Source organism: Thamnophis elegans, chromosome 5 (assembly GCF_009769535.1).
Source record: "Thamnophis elegans isolate rThaEle1 chromosome 5, rThaEle1.pri, whole genome shotgun sequence".
Classification (NCBI taxonomy): Eukaryota; Metazoa; Chordata; class Lepidosauria; order Squamata; family Colubridae; genus Thamnophis; species Thamnophis elegans.
Genome location: NC_045545.1, coordinates 100,250,558 through 100,271,953, shown reverse-complemented (window position 1 = coordinate 100,271,953; position 21,396 = coordinate 100,250,558).

Below are 21,396 nucleotides of genomic sequence, written 5' to 3'. Positions count from 1 at the left end.
TGAGCCCAGGTGGGGTGGGGGGGAGGAAGCCTCTCCCCTCGCTTGCTCCTAGGAGTAGAGCACCTGCTTGGGCTGCACCTGGGCAAGGGAGGGGGTGTGGTTGGGGGGAGGAAGAGACCCTGAAGCCTCGGCGGCTGAGTTGCTGCCTCCTTTCTCTCCTAAGAGGCCAAGGTTTGGCTACGGGCAGTCCTTGAATTATGACCATAGCAGAACCTGCTCACTACGGTTTTCATAACGGTTATAAAACAGGTCAGTCGGGACAAACACTTTTCTGAAATGGCCCCTAGGGTCTCCTTGTAGATCAGGGGGATGGACTAGAAGACCTCCAAGGTCCCTTCCAACTCTGGTATTCTGGTCACTTGGTCAAGCCAATTTTATGACTTTTTCTGCAGCGGTCCTTAAGCATGAACCTTAAGCATGGGGTCTCCAAAGACCCTGTTGGGCTTTGAGATGCCCCCAAGAACACTTAGGGGGAGCATTGCATGGACCCTCCTTTACAAAACCAGTTGACCGGCTTGGTATAAGGCCTCGAGCAGGGGGGGGGTTGGACTAGAAGACCTCCGAGGTCCCTTCCAGCCCTAGGATTCTGGGTTCTAAAAGAGGGGCCTCCAAACTTGGCAAGTTTAAGACATGTGGAATTCACCTCCCAGAATTACCCAGCCAGCCATGCTGAGGAATTCTGGGAGTTGAAGTCCACATGTCTTAAAATTGACAAAGTTGGATGCCTCTGTACTAGGTCATGCCACTGAATGGCTTCCTGGGGGATTCTGGGAGTTGAAGTTCTCAAGTCTTAAAGTGGCCAGGTTGGAGGCCCCTGTCTTAAAAGCATAACAGCCTTCCTGGGAAGAATGTTAGTGAGGAGGAAGGAGTGTGTGTGTGTGTGTGTGTGTGTGTGTGTGTGTGTGCCCCGGTTTGGGAGGCAGAGCTGACCACTCCCTATAATTCTGATTACTAATCATTCATTTCCTCCTAATTATTTCCAGGTATTTTCCTCTAATTTATACCTGGAAGGGTTGGGAGGTGTTCGGCTCCACCGAGTTTTTTCCGCCCCCAGCATATTTTTGTAGACAAACAGAAACGCACCTCGCAAATTCCTGGGACGTCTTTGAGTTTTGCACAGAAACAAAAAAAATAGAAATACAAAGAAAACATCAAAGGCTCAGTGGAAATAACAGGCTTGTCGTAATTAACACACCTCATAACAAAGTGGTGTGATTGTGTAATAGAAGGGATGCCAAACAATTAGTTTCCGCCTTTCATACTGAATTTTTGATCCATCAACAAGATGAAGAAGCCGGGGAAGGAAACACACAGAAATAGTAGAGCAGTGTTTCTCAACCTTGGCCACTTGAAGATGTCCGGACTTCCAACTCCCAGAATTCCCCAGCCAGCATTTGCTGGCTGGGGAATTCTGGGAGTTGAAGTCCGGACATCTTCAAGTGGCCAAGGTTGAGAAACACTGTAGTAGAGGATGGGTCCCATGTCGAAGGGGGTGTTTGGTGAGAGCCAAGAGGCAAAATCTTCTGAAGAATCCAGTCGGGGGGTGGGGGGGTCCAACCTCGGCCGCTTGAAGACTCCCAACCTGCCTGGCTGGGGAATTCTGGGAATGGAAGTCCAGAAGTCTTACGAGTTGCCAAGATTGGACACCTCTGATCTAGGTGAGCCAAGGCCATTGATTGTACCAATAAAGGAGAATTTGTGTAGGTCAGGGTTGACACGAGGGGTCCTTGCTGCTCTCAGAGGTTGGTGGTTTTCTTGCAGGCGTTTCATCACCTAACTAGGGAACATGATCAGTGCTACAAGGGAGAGGAGTTTGCAGAATGCAGGAGAATGGAATGCCGGGGGGGGGGGGAGGATGAAAGGACGAGGTGGAAGATTGTTTGGTCCTCGGCTGCTTTGTTGCACATGTTTCATTGCCCAACTAGGTAGCATCATCTGTTTTAGAGGGGAGGGGGCTTGTGAAAAGGAGGAGGAAGTTTCCTTCCAGATGTTTCATTGCCCAACTAGGGAACATCATCCCAGATGTTTTTCACTAAGGAGACATCCAGGTCCTTATTTGGGGGAGGGACCCCGGAAGGAGAAGGAAGGATCTCCATCCTCTCTGAGGGAATGAGGGGCCCATCAACTGAGTTCCAGTGGAGCTTCAGGAGGAGCCCAGGAGAACCAGCCACCCCCCCTCCATACCATCCACTGGCAGCTCCAGATCTCACTCCCTCTGATGCCATTTCTCCCCACCCCACCCCATCTTTCTCATATTCAGGGACTTCTGGACAGCCCCCTCTTCCCCCCAGCGGTGTCCCTGGAGAAGCCCCCCAGGACAAGATCTGGCAGAAGGAGGAAGCAGGGCTGGTATACATGGTGGCCCAGGGGAAGGAGGGTGGGTGGGACAGGGAGATGGGGGCTGGCCAGGAGGGCAGCCTTACCCTCCAGGCAGCAGGTCTCTCTAAAGGGAACCCACAGACGGAAGGACAACCGGCAAATAACCTGGAAGCCGAATCTTCTGGGGCTCCCAGACCAGTTGAAGAACCCCAAGGGGCATCTGAGAAGGTCGCCTGGGCTGAGCTGGGAGGAGCTCCTGTATCGCCTGGTGGGGAGGAGGAGAAGCCCAGCTCTCTTGGCAGACCAGCGTTGCCCAATCTGGAAACCTGGGACCCAGTCTGGGATCCCAGTCACGTGGCCACCTCTGCTGGGAAGACAAACACCAGCGGGGGGCCCACCTCCAGCAGCCCAGGTGGCAAACCCAGGCCTCCAACGCCGGGGAAGGCCACCCCGACAGAAGAGCCGGTTCCTGGTCCCGGAAAGACAACTCAGGACAAGCCGAAGCCGCCTTTGCCTGCGGGGCATCAGGTGGGCCCCGCGTCCGGAGAGGAGCCAGCTGCTAAGAGTGGCCCGGAGGCCCCCGGCAGGCCCGTGGCTGGTGAAAAGCCCCCGTCTGGAGAGAAGCTGCCTTCCCAGGCGGGGCAGGAGAAAGGCCCGTCTGCTGACAAGCCGGCTTCCTCCGAAAAGCCAGGAGATGGTGGGGAACCGGAAGCCGAGAAGGAGGAGACCAGCCCTGAGAAGGAAACCGAGGCGGGGAAGAAAATGGAGGAGGAAGAGGAAGGTCTCTTTGATGACGATGATGATGAAGGAGAGGAGGGGGAGAAGGGCCAAGAGGACGAAGGAGGCCCCCCAGAAGGAAACCCAGATGCTGACGATGCCTTTGACAAGGAACTGGATTATGGGTTGAACAAGGGGCCCTTTGACGCCGACTCCTTCCACGATGCCTGGAGCGACAAGGGGGACGAAGGGGCCGAACTCGGCTTGATGGGAGAAATGGCGGCTCTTCCTCAGGCGGGAGATGCCGACAGTGATGGGAAGCCGACATTTGACGTGTGGGGAGACCTTGTGGGAGGGTCGGGGCCCTAACCGCAGCCCCTGCAGAGGGATGGAGCCCAGGAAGCGGGATTCGAAGCACAATCCTGGGCCTTGACGCTTTCATTTTTAAACAAATTAAAACTTTTAATTTCAATTTAATTTGGAGCCAGGAGAGTCCCCAATCTGTGTTGTATCCAGCTGCTTCCAGACTCCTCAACCTATGACCATGATAGAGCACAACGTTTGTGTTGCTAAGCGAGACATTTGTTTTATGAACCTTTATCGCCACCGTTGTTAAGTGAATCACTGCAGTGGCTAAGCTAGTCCCACGGTTGTTAAGTGAATCCGGCTTCCCCATTGACTTTGCTCGTCAGATGGTCGCAAAAGGGGATCACGTGACCCCGGACATTGCGACCGTCGTAAATATGGACCAGTTGCCAAGCATCTGAATTTTAATCACATGACCACAAGGATGTCGCCAAGAGTCCTAAACGAAAATTACTGTAAGTCAAGGACTACTTGCGCTGCCTAATACTGTTTTTCACACACACACACACACACAAACACACAAACACACAATAGTAGTAGCAATAGCAATAGTTAGACTTATCTACCGCTTCCTAGGGCTTTCAGCCCTCTCTAAGTGGTTTACAGAGTCAGCATATCGCCCCCAACAACAATCCGGGTCCTCATTTCACCCACCTCGGAAGGATGGAAGGCTGACTCAACCTTGAGCCGGTGAGATTTGAACAGCCGAACTGCAGAACTGCAGTCAGCTGAAGTAGCCTGCAGTGCTGCATTTAACCACTGCGCCGCCTCGGCTCTACACTACACATCTTTTTAAAATACGCTTTGGAAAAAAGTCTCCTTTGTGTTTTGGGGCAGACTTTTGACATAGAAAAGTCTTGGTGCTTCTTGAGGGTTCCTGGGGTATCCACTCTTAGCCACTGGAAGACTTGTGGGCTTCCACTCCCAGAATTCCCCGGCCAGCTATGTGGGACCCCTCTGCCCATGCTATGAATGTGCCTTGATCGACTTGGAGGCGTCCTTTACAGCATGAAATCAGCTGGTGGTGTTTCATGGGACTGAGAAAACGGAAGTGCAGGGGTGGGGGGGTGGGGAGTCCATTTTTGCCCCCCAAAACAGGGAGGGGGGTGCTGAGAAAGAAAGAAAGAAAAGAGAGAGAAAGGGAGGGAAAAAGGAGAGGAAAGAAGGACTACAGACCTGGGCCTAGACCCGTGATGGCAAACCTATGGCATAGGTGGCACAAGTGGCACGCGGAGCCATTTGTCAGGGCACGCGAGGCACGTGAGCGCTGGCCAGCTGACCGGCCTTCTTTTGAGGCCATTTCCCCCCCTCTGGTGGCTTCCTTGAAGGCTCTGGAGCGCGAAAAACTGGCCCTATGGGGAAACCGGAAGCTCAGGAACAGACTTCTGGTCTGCTGGTAGGGCCGGTTTTAGCCCTCCGGAGCCTTCAGGAGTGACTTCCGGTTTGTCCACAGGGCCGTTTTTCGTTCTCTGGAGCATTCAGGGGCCTTCAGGAGGCTTCGCTGAAGGCTCCGGAGGGCAAAAAATGACCCTACGGCAGAAAAAAAGCACGGCAGAAAGAGGGGGAGTGTTGAGTGTGCGCACCTGCGCACTGAGGTCGTATGCATAGCATTATGGGTGTGGCACGCCTGCGCATGACCCCCCCCTGCACTCCCCCTCCTTTTGGCACGCAAGCCAAAAACGATTTGGCATCAGTGCCCTAGGGCTGGAAGGGAGCTGGAGGTCATCTAGTCCAACCCTAGCAAGGCATTGTTAAAGTGTGTTTCTGTCTTTTGATCCCCCAGTTACATGATGACATAGCCACGCCCACTCAGTCACATGACCACCACCCACCAAGCCACGCCCACAGAACCGGTAGGGAAAAAAATTCGATTTCCCCGCTGGGGTATAGAGAGTAGCCCCCTATGACCATGTTCTATGAAGTCATTGTTGAAAACCTCACTGCATCTCAGAGGTGTTTACGGAGGCCCCGGTCTGGTCCTGACGCTCCTCATACCTTGCTCCGTCCCCCCTCCTGCCCTGCGGCCGTGGGGGTTGGGCAGAGTTTTGGCAACAGTTTTTGCAAATGGCCAGCAGGAGGCAGCCGTGTCCAGCCGTCCCTCCCGCAGCTCCTTCGCTCCCAGGACAGGAGCCCCCAGAACAGAGGATGAGGGAGTTGGAAGGGACCCCGGAGGGAGACATAGGATCACCTCGTTTGATTTAGTTTGAGAGGGTTGGCTGCTCCAGAGAAAAGAAGGACTGGAGGGGGGGGATCATAATGGCATCTTCCAGTGTCTGAGGGGCTTCCCCAAGGAAAGAGAGGGCCCACCTATTCTCCAAAGCACCAGGATGAGAAGCAATTGATGGAAACTAAGCAAGGAGAGGAGCAACCTGGAACTAAGCAGAAATTTCCCTACAATGGGAACGAATGACCAGTGGAACAACCTGTCATTTTGCCTATTCATTCCGGACTCTTCCCTTGCCCCCACCTCCCAGTGTTCCCTGCCTGCCTGCCTGCCTCGGGGACCCCCCCCCCCCGCCCTTCATCCCACCCCCTCTTGAAAGGAAGCCTCAGACTCTGCTGCTGGAAAAGCAGGGCCCTGGGTTCAGGCCAATGGCCGGTGAAGCCCCATGCAGCCCCCCTGGCTTGAGTCCCAGTCCCTCCAACCCCTCCCCACTCCCCTAGAAGGGCTGCCCCGATGGGTGAGGAAGCCCCACTCATGCAGCCCCATCAGAGACAGTGTATGTGGGGGGGGGGGCAGAGGAGGTGCAGGTAACGGCATCTTCCCCCCACCCCATACTGGGCTCTGAGATCAGCTGCACCAAAGGAGAACCAAGCAAGGGGGGGGTGGTTGCATCGTGCAAGGACAGAACCCCCCCCAAAAAACCCTAGATGAGGCATGCAACTGGGTTGTGCCTGTTTCCACCAGGTCTCAGGATACCCCCCCCCCTCCTGAAGACATCCGCTGCTCCTCAGCCTGGCCCCCCACGGCCCCTCAGCCCCTGCTCCTCCCCGCCCAACTGGCTCTCTGCAGTATTTCTGGCATTGCTTCATAGCAGGGTAGCTGCTGTCGTTCTGGGGCACCCCTGATAAAGGAAAGGCTCCCCGGGCTCCCCACATCGTTTGGGATGGTTGGGGAAGGTATTGCAGCCCCCCGCGACTGGCAAGAGAGGAGATCCAGGACACTCAAAACCTGGCTCCCTTGTAGGTGCTCTGGCGTGTGTGTGTGGGGGAGGGGGGGATAGAGCAGCCCCTGAATAGAGGCTGGAGATTTTGGGCAGCTGGATCCACAAGTCTTAAAGTTGCAAAGGTTGGAGACCCTAACAGGATTTGCATCCGGAGCCTTGGGATCCTGGGATGGTTTTGTTTGTTCCACGCTTATATTTTAAATGGAACTCAGGGACCCTGAAGCAATGGGAAACGTCACACCAGAAGGCTGGTGCTGCACCCCATAGATGTAACGTTCCCGTGGGCGCACTGCTTCCTCACGACAGAACCGGCCGCTCTCTGGCCAGAGTCCCCCAAGAAGACACATCTGAGGGGGGTGGGGTGTCTCGGAGCATCGGTCCTCAAGTGATGGGCAATGTTGTGACGTTCCCGTGGTTCGCCCATGAGGCCAATGTTGACAAAAGACAGGACACTATCTTTCTCGGGATGGGACGACCCAGATTGGGGGTCCGAGAGCCCCTTTTATTGAGATAGGACAAAGGCAGGAGGAGCAATCAGCATGTGCTTAAAAACAGCCTGTAAAAGTACAATTTCTAATCTACTGCTCAGGGAAGTTCTGTCTATATATGGCCAAATCCTGGGCGTCATTGGTAGGGCACATCTCAGAATGTTATGTTATGAACTATCAGGATGTTATGGAGTTTTAGGAGTTTGTTTTCTCCTGTGTGATTCAGCGTGACTCTGCAAGCCCTGGTATGAACTGGGCCATGGGTGACCCACACCTACACAAGGAACTATATTACAACACATAGAACCCATGAGCTGGAAGGGACCACGGAGGTCTTCTAGTCCAACCCCTTGCCCAGACCATTCCAGAGAAATGTGGTCCAATCTCTTCTCCAACTTCTGAAGCAGCTCCTTCCACCGGTGAATTGTTCTCAGGAAATTCCTCCTTAGTTCCAGATTGATTCTCTCCTTGATTGGTCCCCATCCACTGTGTTTTTTATCCCGCCTTCTGATGCTCTGGAGAATAATTCATCCCCTCTAATTTGTGGCAGCCCCTCAATTGTCATCCAGTACAAAACTGCCTTTGATGGCTGGATCCTTTGATGGCTGGATCTACCTAGATCCCTTGATCGTTCCTCATACCTTTCAGTCTCCAGATCTTTCGTCCCTTTGGGCTCAAAGGGGCTCTGGAGAATTCCCCCCCTCCACTTTGCTTCCATTCTCCTGGCAGGAAAAGGGAGAAAGACCCCCTTCCGAGGAAACAACCCCCCCATCTCAGTTTGTTTTGGAGGGGCTCTGAGGACGAGGTTTATGCAAAAGAAATGTATGCCTGGCAAGGAGGAAGGAGAGCAGCCAGGTGGGCACCCAGCAAGGTGTGCCAGGTCTGTGGCCGATGGGGGCATTTATTTATTTATCCATCGGTTCAATTTCTTCAGATGCACGGAGGCCCCCATGAAGGTGTTTGACAAATTCCGTCCATTAATGGTGAAGAGACTCCCAGGAAAGACACAGAGAGCATCTGGGAGCACCGTCTCCTTCGGGCAATAGTTTATTCCAGAATCCCCCCCCCCTCCTTTGGAAGGCACCTGGAGGCTTCCTGCGCCTGGTCTCATCCTCTCTTCCAATTCAGCGCAAAGCAGGTGGAGTTTCCATCCTCAAGGAGACCCTGGAAAGGGAAGGAGGCCTCAGGAACTGTCTTCCTTGGGGGGCTGCAGGAGGGGGGGCTCCCCGGCCCTCCCTCCCTCCCTCCCCAGCCTTTGGAGAGCCCCCCCTTCTTGCCAGGCTGAGAACCAGAGAGAGACCCCCCCCCTCCCCTGCAGTGAGGGGCTGCTTTGCTCCAGCCTCTGCCTTCGGGACCAGTGGTGCGTTTCCATTATTTTTACTGCCGGTTCGCTCAGCAGAATCTTGGGGGTGGGGTAAGAAGAGGGGTCCTTCTGCAGTGCTACCAGGAGGAGGCTCCCTTCCCCTTCTTTGTACACAGCTGTCCAGGTGTGAATCAGAGGTCGTATTCAGCCGCTTGGTAACGGTTCACACAAACCGGTAGCGGGGATAGCGGAAATGTGGCCTGGTTCGCAAAGCCGGCAGCGACCGCTGGCTAGCCACGCCTTTGAACCGCCTGCCCGCTCGCCACTTGCTCACCCCGCCCACCCGCTGCTCCCTGCTTGCTCGTCTTGCCCACCCGACTTAGGTATGTTGCCTAGGTGGCACAGTGGTTAGAGTGCAGCACTGCAGGCCACTTCAGCTGACAGTTATCTGCAGTTCGGCGGTTCAAATCTCACCGGCTCAAGGTTGACTCAGCCTTCCATCCTTCCGAGGTGGGTGAAATGAGGACCCGGATTGTTGTTGGGGGCAATATGCTGACTCTGTAAACCGCTTAGAGAGGGCTGTAAAAGCACTGCAAAGCGGTATATAAGTCTACTGCTATTGCTATTGCTATCTATCTATCTATCTATCTATCTATCTATCTATCATCTATCTATCTATCTATCTATCTATCTATCTATCATCTATCTATCTATCTATCTATCTATCTATCTATCTATCTATCTATCTATCTATCTATCATCGGATTGTTGGGGGTGATATGCTGACTCTGTAAACCGCTTAGAGAGGGCTGAAAGCCCTATGAAGCGGTATATAAGTCTAACTGCTATTGCTTTGCCACGCAGTCCCGCTACGAGCATCCCCAGCCACCTCTGTGCCTTGCCTTCTCTGCTCAGCTCACCAAAGGTAAGTAAGGATGCCGCGAAGGTCTCTTTTCCGGTGAGACTGCCAGAAGCCTCCCAGCCGCTGTCTTTTTGCCAGCCACTTCCGGCCAATGGCAGAGAACCAGGCCCACAGAACCAGTAGTAAAAATGTGTGAATCCTACCACTAGTGTGAATGCAGGAGCTTCTCCTCCTATCCACAGGGCCCTCACCTGCCAGCCCCCCTCCCCCACAGCACCGTACACCCACCTGTACACGTTTTCAGGCACTCCAGATACGTTCTGAAGTTGTTGAGGTTCTTCCCACAAATCCCATGTTTGAAGTTCTTGCAACTTTGGGTATTTTGGTCAAAAAACCAATGTTTCCCTAAGACATCGCAAGGCGTCTCTTCAGGAAGCTGCTGGCAGGAGGGGAGAGGTTGGCATTAGGTGGGCAGCTCTATAGATGTTTTAGAGGGGGGAAGGAAGGAAGGAAAGAAGGAGGGAAGGAAGGAAAGAAAGTTAGCACCCACCCCTCCTAAAAGAATGAAGTATTTTGAGAAATATTAAAGAAGGCCGGATTTTATAATTCCCGAAAGGAGAAACCTGTTCCTAAAGACAGAAACCCCCAAGGAGATCCTAAGGTGAGGCCAGCCTTTAGAAATGCAGATGTGGTCCTCCACTACTCCCAGCAGCAAAGGTAGGATTCGCCCTCAGCCCCTTCATTGCATCAGCAGCGCCCTTCAACCAAACTTGGCTTCAAGACCAACACGACTGCCCTGACAGCAGCCAATAGAATACGTGTCCTTGCACAGGAACAGGAAGCTGAAGGGCGAGGCCCAAGAGAGGGCATCAATAACCCTCCCTCTCCCCTCCACGGGGGCCGGCTGCACCCAGGACCATGGGCTTGGTGGTTCTGCTCCATTAAACCATCCTTCCAAGCAGCCTCCGTTGTGTTTCCATTGTTTTTCTCCCCACTTGGAACTGAACCAGATGGACATTTTCAGAGAAAGGAAGGAGGGAGGGAGGGAGGATGGATGGGTAGATGGATGGATGGAAGGAAGGAAGGAAGAAAGGAGGGACAGGGGACGCCCCAAGCCCTCCCCCTTTTCTCCCTCAGTTGGATTTGGGCATTTTTGGCTTCCTTTCAGGAGAGCGCCCCCTGGAAGTGGGTGGGGGGGGGGCAGGCAGGAGTTCCTGCTGTGCAGAGCATGAAGGGAGCAGAAGTGGGGGGACACCCACCCCTCCCTTCCAGATGGTTTTAGGGTTAGGATTAGATGTGTAGAAACAGAGCAAATCTGTCATTTTGTGTATTCATTCTGGACTCTTCCCTTCGCCCCCCCCTCCCAGTGTTCCCTACCTGCCTGCCCGTCTGCCTCAGGGACCCCCCCTGCCCTTCGGCCCACCCCCTCTTGAAAGGAAGCCTCAGACTCTGCTGCTGGAAAAGCAGGGCCCTGGGTTCAGGCCAATGGCCGGTGAAGCCCCAAGCAGCCCCCCTGGCTTGAGTCCCAGTCTCTCCAGGACCCCAGCCCCTCCCCCTCCCCCAGGTGGGCTGCCCCGGTGGGAGAGGAAGGGCCACTCAGGCAGCCCCATCAGAGCCTGGGAAGCAAGAAGGAGGGAGATGCGGTTGGAGAAAACTTTGAGCATCACAGCAGCTGTTTGAGTCTGCCGTGGGCACCATTCAGACGCTCTCCTTTTTCAGTGAGTGTTTGAAGGGAGCTGGGAGGGGGGGAGGGGCATCTACCAGGGAGCCTGCTGCACTCCTTAGAGGGTGGACTAGATGACCTCACAGAATATACAAGCTCTTACCTTCTGTAATTCTTTCAGTATTTGTATCAAGCCTAGTAACTCCCTGCTCTGTTCCTGGGTGTTTATGCTATTATATTATTAATACCAGTAATATTAACTGTGTTTAATATTATCATGCAATTATTTTTCGGTTGGTTTTATAATTTGTAAGAGTCACCTTGTCGGGAAGATATGCAGCATAGAAATTTAACCAACCTAATATTAAAATAATCCACTTTTCGGCGACTTCGATCCGCTCGGCAGCATTTTCCCGGGGAGGGGGGGAGGCGGGGATCGGACCCTCCGTTCATCGAGGTTTTCTTCTGCACCGGGCCGGTCTCCCCTCACCGAGAATTTTCCCGAGGAGCTGATTCCGGACCTTCCCCCTCCGCTCGCCCCTTCCCACGACCCCCTTCGATAGGGTCCCGTTCCGCCTGCCTTCCAACAGCCGTCAGGAGTGCGCTGACTCCGAGGTGGGAAGGCGGGACCCCTGCTCGAAGCCCGAAGGGTGGCGGGTCGATACCGGGACCCCGAAAGAAAGCCCGGCCAGCAGAGCCTCACTAGCCCCCCTCTCCCCCTTCTCCCGTCTAGGGCTCCGCGGTGACCGGAGGACCGCTATTCCCGTGCCCGGGGAAACCTGAGGACAAGAACGGCGGGTCTCTAGGGGGCGCATACCACCACCGCCGGCGCTCGCCCCACTTACATTGGCCAGAGACGGAGAGCAGAGGCCCCCAGAGCCGTGCCAGCTCAATGAAGCGGTGGACGTGATGAGCCGGGGTCTTGAGGCCGTTGAGAACTGGATGACAGCTAACAAACTGGTACTCAACCCGGACAAGACCGAGTGGCTGTTGTGTTTTCCTCCCAATAATTTGGCCAGTGTTCCATCGCTCAGGCTGGGGGGTCAAATTCTACACCCCTCAGATAGGGTTCGCAACTTGGGAGTCCTCCTGGAGCCACAGCTGACTTTTGACCACCATTTGTCAGCTGTGACCAGGGGGGCATTTGCCCAGGTCCGCCTGGTACGCCAGTTGCGACCCTACCTGAACCGGGAGGCCCTCACAACAGTCACTCGAGCCCTTGTGATCTCTAGGCTGGAATACTGCAATGTGCTCTACATGGGGCTGCCCTTGAAGAGCATCCGGCGACTTCAGCTAGTCCAGAATGCGGCCGCGCGAGTGATAGTGGGCGCTCCTCGGTACGCCCACGTAACACCCATCCTCCGCGAGCTGCGCTGGCTACCTGTTGATCTCCGGGTCCGCTTCAAGGTGCTACTTACCATTCATAAAGCCCTCCATGGTAGTGGATCTGAGTACTTGAGAGACCGCCTTCTGCCGATTACCTCCCTTCGTCCCATCAGATCGCACAGAGTGGGCCTCCTCCGAATTCCATCCGCCAGTCAGTGCCGACTGGCGACCACGCGGAGGAGAGCCTTCTCAGTAGCAGCTCCAACCCTTTGGAACGATCTCCCCGTAGAAATTCGCACCCTCACCACAGTCCAGAGCTTCCGCACAGCCCTTAAGATCTGGCTATCCCGTCAGGCCTGGGGATAAGACTTTCATACACCCCACCCGAATGTTGAATGAATGTTGTGTTTTATTGCAATTTTTTTATGTGTATTCACATATTATTTACGTTCTGTCTTGCACCCCCTTCCCATGAGTTGTAAGCCGCCCTGAGTCCCCTCAGGGAAAAGGGCGGCCTATAAGTGGCAATAAACTCAAACTCAAACTCAAACCCAGAGGGCAAAGGCGACCCCCAAGAGGAGGGGGAGGAGGAGGGGGCTGCCACCCGACCTCATGACGATGGCTGGCTGACTGAGCCGCCTCCGACTCCTCTCTGGGATAAAAAGCGCCCCCCCCATTCCCTCCCCTCCGGAGGGCCGGGCTGGGACCCCCCCCTTGTCCCGCCCGTCTCGCGCTTCGGATTGGCTCCTGCGGGGAAGGTTTCGGCCTCCGGGGGTCCGGCGGGGAAACGTCAGCGGGCGCCGGGCGCTGGGAGGCTCCGTAGCTTCCCAAAGGGAGGACTAGAACTCCCATCTCCTGGTCCTTGGCTCAAAGTCACCCGGCCACTTTCCCGGCTAAGGAGAGACTAGAACTCTCTGTTTCCTAGCTGGTTTTTAATTCTAACAATCTTGATCTTTGGTCTCTTCAAATAATGTTGCAGAATTTAATTCCTTTTGATTTCTTTATGTCCCTCAGAAAAAAAATTCAAACCTTTAATAAGCCCGTTTTGTAATTCCAACACAGAAAATTAACCAACCACTCTCCTAATCTAGTGTTTGTATATCCCTTTTAATGATTAAGAGATCTTGTATGTCCGGTGTAACCTCTTTTTCCATGTCATTCTTGTAGCCAATCATTTTTATATCCAGGTCGGTATCTAATTTTCCATCTTCCCTGGTACTACCTGTTCTCCTTCCATGAAGCCATCCATGCACAGGCGAGGCCATTAAAATTAACATCTGGGTCTATTGTTCAGAATGTGACCTTCACCATCTCCAACGTTAAAATGTTCTGCTTCATTCTTTTCTTGTAGATTAAGTTTAAGTGTCCTCTAAATTGCAATGTTTAGGTCCCTTTAGTTTTTTTCTAGTCCAATTTTCCAGTTTTTCATCTTATTATTTTTGTTTTGATCAAAAGCATTTTCCCACAGGAATAATTTTTTATAATTACTTCCAAAATTCTATTTCAAATGTATCCCCCACATCTCTAAAACTCCCCCACCTCACCCAGGGCCCGTTTATGAGCAGACCCCGCCCAGTAATTTTATTGAGCACAGCACGGCAACTGAGCTCGAACACAGCGGAATTGGTACAATTGCTGGGACTCGGACATGGCATCCTACCCAAAGGTCTGGGATACCTTCAGGGGTCAAACATGGGTGGGTGGGGGATCCCCATGAGCCCTACTCGCATACAGGAGTCAGCGCATAGGATAATAGAGTTGGAAGGGACCTTGGAGGTCTTCTAGTCCAACCCCTGCTTGAGCCCTAGCCAATCACCAGCTCAGCACGATCACCGTCCACCACCCTAATTGATGGGCACATATCAGAGGAAGAATTTCGTGCAGGAGGTTGCAAAGTTCCATCCGAGGGAAGAGGAGACCCACACGGGACCCCAAAGGAACCGGCGGTGAGTGTCCTGGATGAGGAGGCAGAAACGACCCTGTTCAGCTGGCAGCGAGGAGGCCTCGGACGGTTCTCTTAAACTGCTGAATGGACCCTAAAATGGAGCTTTGCTGCCTCCTGGTTCTTACCTGCTGTGCTGCAACGTAACGATGGTGAGGATGGCCCCCCTCAGTATGCCGTGTAATATCACTCCACAATTAGAGAGTTGGCGTAGTGGCTGCACAAGGAGCGATGATCGAATGTGTGAGAAGGACGAGAGTAGCAGAATGACAGAGTTGGAAGGGACTTTGGAGATCTTCTAGTCCAGCCCCCTGCACCAGCAGGAGACCCTTCGTCATCTCATTTAGCTTTTTGCTGTTTATTTTGGATTCTTTACATTGTTCAATGTATGATTGAAATGTTCCTCCTCTCAGGTTGGAACTCACCTGGCATTTTCAAATTTGTCGTTCTGAAGGTTACTAATAACTTAGAAGCAGCTAATGAGAAATTCCTAAGAAAATGATTGGAAAGTGACATTTGCAAACTCATTGTCCTTTAAAAGTCTCTGCCACAAATGTGATCAAGATGGTTAATCCCATCATCTCCTCTGCCCAAAGCTATGGAAAAGCTCTCCCTTGTTATCTCCTTATGAGGAGCAGCTGTCCGGAGCACATGTGGGCAACCTCCCATCTTCTTCTTATCCAGAGATGATCCAAGGAGTTACCTTACTTATACCGGTATCCATCACATCTCTAAAACTCCCCCACCCTCACACATATCCCAGTCCCTCCCCACCCCACCCTGGACAGTCTCATCTCCCAAGGAGGCATCGGAGGCTGCAATGGGAAGATGCCCAGATCTGTGGGGACCAAGATGGAAGATCTTGTACAGGAGTAGTGGAGTTCTTCCTCCTGGACCACTTCACAACTCCCAGCTGCAGTCTTGCCAGTCACTAGATAGGGCCCCTTCCCACCCACCCCGGTGGGCTCAACCCTTGGTGCTGCCCAATTTCAGATGCAGCTTCATTCCCCTCATCAGAAGGATCCTGATTCTAGTACCTGAATTCAGTTGGCGTGGAATTCTCTTCTCCCAGGCAAGACGGAAGAGTTTTGGGTTTGGTCAACTGTAGAGTTCCCGTCAAGATCACCAAGGACCCCGTTTATGAGCAGACTCAGCCCGGTAATTTTATTGAGCACACCACGGCAACTGAGCTCGAACACAGCGGAATTGGTACAATTGCTGGGACTTGTACATGGCATTGACAACAAGCATACTGAAGCCGACTACGCCAAAGGTCTGGGATAACTCCAGGGGCCAAACACCCCTGTGGGAGATTCCCATGAGCCCTACTCGCATACAGGAGTCAGCGCATAGGATAACAGAGTTGGAAGGGACCTTGGAGATCTTCCCAAACCCATGCTGTCTGGGGAATTCTGGGAGTTGAAGTCCACAGCTGGTCATTTGCATCCTTTTATAGCAGGGGTGTCAAACTGGATTTCTTTCAGGGCCGCATCAGGGTTGCGTTAGTCCTCACGGAGTAGGCATGGCCAGGGTGGGTGTGGCCAGCTCAATGTCCCTCATGTCAGACAAAACAGGCTCACGAGCTCCGTTTCCAGCTGCAACGGCCTCCTGCGGCCCTCCGTCAGTGAAAACGGAGCTCTGGAGAGCTGCCTGAGGCCCTCAGTGGCAGAGGAACCACGAACTGGTCCTTTGATGTTTCTAGGATGACCCTGTGGGCCAGGTCTGAGCACTACATCGGCCTTGAATTTGACAGCCCTGTTTTAGACTATGGTTGAAGCACTTGGAGGTTTCTCTGTGTCCTCAGGGTCTCCTGAGGGGAGAATGATGGTTACCAGAGTCTGCAATTCCTTTTCCTCTGGAAATCCATCCCTACTTCCACACCATTCGAAGGGTCTTCATCCCAAATTCAAAGGGGCCTCCTGAGAAAGCACCTTTGGGACAATCATGGTTTTCTAAGTCAGCCTCTTCACAGTATTCCTGGCATCCCGTCAGGGACTCCTCAGCTGTTCGTGTTCGTGCTGCAGCCAAAGTCAACATAACGCTTGCAACTCTCGGCGGTGACATAGAAGAAACATTCTCTGGGGATCCTACACGAGGGAATATGGTTGGGGACGCTGCTGCAGTCTATTTTGGCTGGAAAGAGAGAAGATTCCGGAAACTCCAAACTTGGCTCAGTTGTCTCTGGGGTGTTTGTGTGGGGATAGAGCAGCCCCAGAATAGAGGCTGGGGGTTTCTGGGAGTTGGATCCACAAGTCTTAAAGTAAACCGAATGAGTGAAGTAGGCAGACAGAGAATGAAAGGAGATTGTATAGCCGAGGCAAAGGAGCTTCCTTCCTTCACACGTTCAGGTAATGGGGGGGGGGAGGCTTTCTCGCACGCCTTCAGAGAAAGAAAGAAGGTTTGTGAGAAAACACCCCGCGCCCTCTCAGAGGCGGGGCAATTGGTGACCCAGCCAATCAGTGTGAGTGGCGGTCGGGGGAAAGCATTGCGGGGCGAGCGAGTGAGCGAACGGCGACCGTATGGGAGGGGGGAGTGAGCGAGGGGGGGGCAGTCGGGAGGGAGCATTCCGGTACTGTGCCACCGGACGAACGGGTTCCAAAAGGTAAGCTAAATGTCACGAACGGGTTCTAGCGTACCGGTGCGAACTGGCTGAAACCCACCCCAGGCCCAGACCAAGCCTAGGCCTTGGAGATGCCACGTAGCCATGAAAGGGCTGTGAAAGCCAGCAGTGGGCTCCCAGATAAGGCCAGTAGACCAGTCCGAAGCCTATTGTAGGAGGGAAGACTGTCAGCCCTGAAACCATAGTGAGGCCGGTTGCAGCTGTGGGAACTTGAGGGGGGAGATAGAGATAACGGGGGGGGGGAGTCTAGCCAACATAACATTCTGTCAGCCTCTATATTCCTTCCTTGCTATTGGCTGCCATAGTAATGGGGAGGGAAGGAGTTAGGGAACCATGCTGGAGGAGACATCTCAAAAGAGGGAGTTTTATTCTCACCATCTTCTGCCATGCTGGTGGCTTCTGTTTGGATGTCAGCACCCCTCCATTGAATAATTAGGAAAGAAAGACCCTGAGATTCCATATGTGTGAAATCAAAAGTACTTTTACTAATTACAAATGGATAGTGAGCGTTTGCATAGCGAAGTCTGATTAATTAGGCGCGAAAGCAGTTGATATATAGAATAGCCCATTCCCCACCCCTGGGCATCATAGTCTTAGTCCAATCATAAGTCCTTCAAGTGTCAGGTGTGAGATAACTTCAAAAGGCATCACGAAGATGGAATGCCCGTGCCGTTAGTCCAGGCGGGAAACCCCCCACGCATGCGTAGTCGGATCATCCAGAGAACTCCAGAACCTTCCTCCAGCACATCGAGTAACCCCTCCCAAATACCAAGCCCTCCCTCCCCGTTTCATGGCAGCTGAAGCAGCAGCAAGGCAGAAGCTGACATTGGGTTTGGTCAAGGCCAACCGTCTCTGCATACCAGCCAGATGAGGCCACCTTAAAATGAACCCCTTGGGAGTTGCAGATTGGACAGTTAGGCTGGGGTACTGGAAGGAGGGATTTGGGTAAACTTTTGATATGTACACGTTTGCGCCATTCAGTCTTAGATCTTGCTTTACTTTCGGTGTTTTCATTTCACATTCAGTAAAAGTACATTTTTTCTAAATCAATGGAGTTGGGGGGTTCCCGTTCTTGGATGTTGAATGCGGCACGGTTGACACATTCCTTCCCGTGGGAGCCATGTCCCCACCAGGCGCTTGGAAGACGTGGAGCAAAGACAGCCGAAGGAGGACTGGGACCTGGGGGTGAGAACTTTGGGTTTTGGTTTGAGTGGGGAAAACCTTGGGTCCTATGCCTCCCTTAAGTCCAGTTTAGTCAAAATGCGGCCTTTTCCCAGTTGGGACAGCATGTCCTTCATCAGAGGCAAAGGGTAGAGATTATGAGAAGAGATTGAATTAAGGTTCTTAAAGTTAACACATAAACGAAGAGAGCCATCTTTCTTCTCCCTGAATAGCACAGGGGCAGCCACCTTGGGTCTGGCTGGTTCAATGAAGCCCCTCTCCAAGTTCTTGTCAATAAACTTCCTCATCTCCTCCATCTCCCTGGGTGACATAGAATATATTTGGGGTTTTGGAAGCGCCACTCCAGGCAAAATCTCGATGGTGCAATCAGTGGTTCTGTGGGGTGGAAGCTTATCGGAAGATTTTTCACTAAAAACTCCTCTCAGGTCCCAATATTCCTTTGGAATCTTCTCTTCCCCCTCAATCCTCTCCTAGCCAATGGCGGCCAAAGTGGGGTTGGAGCCAGTAGGCTCTGACGCTTTGACCCCCCCGTCTGGGGCTGCGCTGGTTCGAATGCGCAGCCACCCCTCCCTCCAGTTAATGCGAGGGTTCCATTTACGAAGCCAGGGGAGTCCCAAAATAAGGGGCCTGTCCATTCCAGGTGCCACAATAAAAGAGATTATCTCTAAATGGGTTCCCATCTTCATTTCTAGAGGTTCAGTGTAAAAATGGGCTGGGCCCCCACCTGCAATGGATCCATCGATCTGGCAAAAAACAATAGGGGTTTTTAAAGTCCTCAACTTCAAGCCCAGTTTCTCAACCATTGCTGGGCTAATCATACATCTGGAGCAGCCGGAATCCAGGAGAGCTGAAAGCTGCTCCGTCTCACCAGCAGGTGGCACCCTTAACTCAATTGGTTTTTATTCTAATATGTTTATTTCATTTTCATTTTCATTTTATACAATCACTTATATACTGTGCGATTAAGGAAACAATAAACACAACTCTTTTTATATTCCAAAATACAAAACCAACATAACGCTTCAAGTCTCCATACACCCTTTCTTTCTCCCCCTCCAACTTTCATTTCTCCCCTTCAGCATTCCCCTCTACTACTTCCCCTCCCCCTCTAACATTCCTTTCTCCCCCTCCCTTCCATCTCACCCTCCTTCCATTCCCCTCTCACTCCCTCTCTACTCCTCCCTCTTCTTTCCCTCTACTCCTCGCTTCGGTGTATTTCTACTATTCATTAATGTATTCAGCTTGTTATTTTATACTAAAATTAAAAGAAAGGAAGAAAAAAAAAGAAAATAAAAAAAAGAAAAAAGGAGCAACAGTATACAAGTGCATTCTTGTTGTTTTGAAAATTGAAACTATGTTTCCCCCCTCCCCCCTCCCCCCTATGATCCCCCCTCCCTACCCCCTTTCCGACTTCCCAGATCCCGTACCCGGCATAGCTTTTTATCAAACACAGTCTGGAGTATATTAAAACCAAGTAAATTAAAAGTTAAAAGAAAAAAAGAAAAAGGAAAAAGAAAAAAAAAAGGGAATAAGAAAAAAGAAAAGAAAAATCAATAAACTCTCTACATTGAGCTCAGCTTCTTATCATTATTAAAACTTAAACAATGTACATCATTCCTGATCTCAATTAATTAATTACTTGCAGGATTTCAAACTATATTAAAACCAAGTATGTTAACCAAGTAGAATTCTTCTCTAGCTAGGGGCCTTATCTCTTTATCTAAATATCTGTCTGTTTCCAAACCTTTAATTTGTCCCTTTTATACCTCCTTCCTCTATAATGCAATTTAAACACATCTCAAATTCTTCTCTCGGTTTCCTCTTCCAACTCTTCTCATCCTACCTCTGTCCGTGTCCATATACATATATATACACATATATATGTACATACACACACATATATTTTATTTTCCTCCGTACTCCTCTCATATATGCTCCGCCTTCCTGCACACTCCCTGGATGTATCCTTCCAGGCAGTATATTCAAATAACAATTTTTACAAAAATCAATTTACTTTCTATCTCAAAATAAGCTCTAATTCGACCTTCACTACCCTCCCATCTACACCACACCTCCCAACTCCATCCGAACTGGGCCGCGATCCAGGAAAATCACCACGATCTCCGCCCTCCTCACCCTGGAAAATAAGTCATCAGTAATTTATATGAAAATTCAGAATTATCCATCAAGTCTTTTTTAAGTCCCATACAATATATCTTCCAAGGAGATCAGCATCAGTTCTTTCAACCTTAATGTCTCTTCATCGGTATACAACTATACCGTTTTATGCAAAACAAAAGTCACAGAATATTGATCAAGTTGAAAATTAAGCAAATATTTTAGATCGGTTAATTTAGTATAATTTTCTTGCAGAGAAATTATATCGTTTTTAGACTGTTTAATATAGCAAGATGTTTACTTTCTCTTTTATAATGGTTTCATAGATATCTCCTTAAACAATGGCTGATGATCCTAGATGTTGCTACAATCCACTTTATTTTCCATTCGTCTGGGAGCACGGCTAGGTCCTTGTTCTCTGGTCTTCTGCTCTTCCGGGAGGGGAAAGCGATACTTCCTGTCTTGTAATTGTGTGTTTTGTTGTTTCTCTTGTCCTTCTCTTTGTCTTTCTCCAAGTCCAGGTGATTCAGGATGTCCCACCTTTAGGATCTTATAATAAAAATCTCGGGCTTCCCAAACAGAGTTGAGATGATATTTTTGGTCATCGAATGTAACTATAATACCAAATGGCACATCCCATCTATACTGTATCTGACGATTTCTAAGTTCTTTGGTTAGAAAAGCATAGTCTCTCCTGGCTCTTAACATTTGGGGTGGTATTTCTTTGAAGACAATCAAGTCCTGTCCGTCAATTCGCAGCCTGGTATTATAAAACTCTTGTAGTATCGCATTTCTGGATTCTCTTGTAGCAAAATATATAATTATATCTCTCGGAAGCTGTCTCTGTTTTGCCGCCCACGAATTATGGCAATAAATTTTTTGGATCTGCCAATCAAAGTTGAGTCCCGGACTTCCCGCCAAACGACTGAAAGCCTCTGAAAAAATCTGTTTCAAGTTCTCCTGTTCATTTTTGCGCAATCCCCTAACTCTTAATGCAAGCTCCATCTTTTTATAATTTGTCATAACAAGTTGTTTTTCTGCGTTTTCAACTTCCTGTTGCAGCACTTCAATTTTAGATGTCAGATTAGAGTTGGCTTCCTCCAGGAGCTCCAGCTTATCTTCCATTCCAGGTGCCACAATAAAAGAGATTAAGTCTAAATGGGTTCCCATCTTCATTTCTAGAGGTTCAGTGTAAAAATGGGCTGGGCCCCCACCTGCAATGGATCCATCAATCTGGCAAAAAACAATAGGGGTTTTTAAAGTCCTCAACTTCAAGCCCAGTTTCTCAACCATTGCTGGGCTAATCATACATCTGGAGCAGCC